The sequence below is a fragment of the Mirounga leonina genome, unplaced genomic scaffold (assembly GCF_011800145.1).
Source record: "Mirounga leonina isolate KUSES-001 unplaced genomic scaffold, KU_Mleo_1.0 Mir_152, whole genome shotgun sequence".
Classification (NCBI taxonomy): Eukaryota; Metazoa; Chordata; class Mammalia; order Carnivora; family Phocidae; genus Mirounga; species Mirounga leonina.
In genome coordinates this window covers 21,098,312-21,100,768 of record NW_023270380.1, presented here as the reverse complement: position 1 = coordinate 21,100,768, position 2,457 = coordinate 21,098,312, and the positions used below count along the sequence as shown (strand labels likewise).

The 2,457-nt window shown below is 59.1% G+C and overlaps 1 long non-coding RNA gene across 1 annotated transcript; it reads left to right on the top strand.

The window, feature by feature from the left end:
* The first annotated feature begins 527 nt into the window (after positions 1-527).
* LOC118013016 lies at positions 528-2,158 on the top strand. Its single transcript, XR_004679899.1, has 2 exons — positions 528-659; positions 1,401-2,158. It is a non-coding gene; the product is annotated as an uncharacterized LOC118013016 (long non-coding RNA).
* The last annotated feature ends 299 nt before the right edge of the window (positions 2,159-2,457 follow it).

Below are 2,457 nucleotides of genomic sequence, written 5' to 3'. Positions count from 1 at the left end.
GTAGAGCGGTGCCCAGAACATATTGGGGTCCGTCCAGTGTCTACTTCCTCTACCCGACGGCAGGCCCCTGGGCAGGGGCTATCCTAGAGCCACTCCGCACCTCAGTGGCCAGCAGAGACACCCCCCCCCGCCCCCACAGCCGTCTGGCCTGTACGTCCCCTGCAAGGGGGAGCGCCGGCGCCCTTGCTGCAGTCCCCCCGCCCGCGCCCGCCAAGTGCTCCCCGAACTGCTGTGAATCACAAGGCAGCGCCCCCGCCCCTGGGCTGCAGCCTGGCACCGCCTGTGGACCCATCGTGGGCGCCCCGCTCCCTTCGCACAACCTCCCAGGTGTTTACCGAGACAGTCAGGCTTGGGAGAGTCCCGGATGGCTTCTAGGAAGTAGCTCAGGGTCGGGGCCGGAAGCCCTCCTCGGCAGCCACGGGGCCTCATCTTACTGGCTTGGGCGCCATTTAGCGGCCGCGCCTGCGCAGGCCCCGCCCTCCGGCCGGGAGCAGAGGCTGCTGGGAAGATAGCGGGGTAGGGTGCCCCTGGGCTGACCTCTTGTCGCGTGGCCGCCTAGAGAGCACCCACGTCGGCATAAATAACCCAGAAAGCAGCCCGAAAACTGGCAGAACAGACTCTCCGCAGCCCGGCACAGACAAGCAGCCACAGCGAAGCAGGTAGGACCCGGCCGAGAGGCGGCCCGCGAGGCGGGCGGGAGGGAGGCCCCGGACCCGCACATCAGGGGAGCCCAGGGGCAGGATAGACCCCCCAGAGCATTCGGCTGGGAAATCCAGAGGGGCCGAATTTCCTGAGTTCTTACAACCAGCGGAACTTAACACCTGGGCTTTTAAAAATTAGCAGCTTGGCTCGCGGAGAGAGGAAGCCGAGGCCTTGCCCTAAAAGGACAGCAGAGCAAACAGCCCGTGAGATGCTGGGTAGAACCAACAGTTTGAAAAATGCCTGGGGTATATGGGAGAGTTGTTGATTCATCTCAACTTGTGTCCCGGAGGGACAGAGGTCGGTGGGGACTCCTCCAGGGACAAGCGCTTGCAGGCGCTTCCCTCCCCGCCCCCCAGCCTAGATCCCCAGCAACCTGCCTGCGGGAACCAGCGTGGATACTCTCCACCTAACAACCCCCCCTGCTTCTGTGGAGTCACCTCTCCGGCCTGGCCTGCCTCAGTCCCGGTGCTTCAGGGCCCCTCCCACAGGGAACCATCAGCCCGCAAACCTTGCTAACCTTGATCCTCCACCTAACTTGCTTGCACCACCTAACCCACCCCCACCCACCACCCGCTGTGCTTCTATGAACCCTCCCGCCTGGCCTGCGTCTGTCCTGGTGTTGCAGCCCCCTTCTGCAGGGAACCACCACCAGCTCGCAAAACCTTGCTAACCCTCTCCGCCCCCCGTGTGCTTTGCAGATCCATCCCCTCCGATCGCTCTTGGCAAGATCCCGTCAAAGCAGTGCCACAAGCCTGGCAGTGTGTGCGTGGCCCAGACAAGTGAGCACCACTCCAAAGTGAGTCCTGCCCCAGGGAGAGGGGAAGATAAGCGCACACCCGTCTGACTGTGACCCCAGCAGTGGGCTGAGGGCAGGCCCCTGCTCTGACTGCAGGCCCCAGCCACGAACAGAAGCTTCTCCGGGGACGGCACAGGGACAGGGCCTGCAGTTTGGTGCTACTGCATCTCCGGCAAACGCCTGGTCTGACTCAACTCCAGCCCAAGGCAGCCCCGGAGCAGCCCACTAACACCACGGGCACCAGACTCTGCCCACAACAGGCAGGGAGCCATCGCAGACAACAGGACTGAAGGCAAACACATCCCAGCCACAACGGGAGGACACCCCTGGGGCAACACACATAGGAGACACCCCCGGAAGCACCAGGTTCTGGGGAACAGACATCGCACTGCAGGACCTCTTCATAAAGCCACTACTTTCAAGTGCAGGAGACGGAGCTGACTTTCCTAACACAGAGAAACAGACAACGCAAGAGACAGAATGAGGAGACACAGGAATATGTCCCAAATCAAAGAACAGGACAAAATCAGAGTAGGAGACCTAAGCGAAACGGAGATAAGTAATATGTCTGATAGTGAGTTTAAAGTAACACTCATAAAGATGCTCGCTAGAATTGAGGAAGGACTGCAGGACCTCCATGAGACCCTCCACCGAGAGCTAGCAGACGTAAAAAAGAACCAATTAGAGCTATTGGACTCACTAAATGGAAATAAAAATAGAGCATCTGGAATAAATAGCAAGCAAGAGGAAGTAGAAGAAAGGATCAGCCACCTGGGGGACAGAGTCATGGAAAGCAATCAAGCTGAGCAGATGAGAGGGGGGAAAAATAAGCAAAATGAAAATAGACCCAGGGAACTCAGCAACACTGTCAGGCATAACAGTTGCATGATAGGGATCCCAGAAGGAGAAGAGCAAGGAAAGGGTGCAGAAGATTTGTCTGAAGAAATAATAGCTGAAAA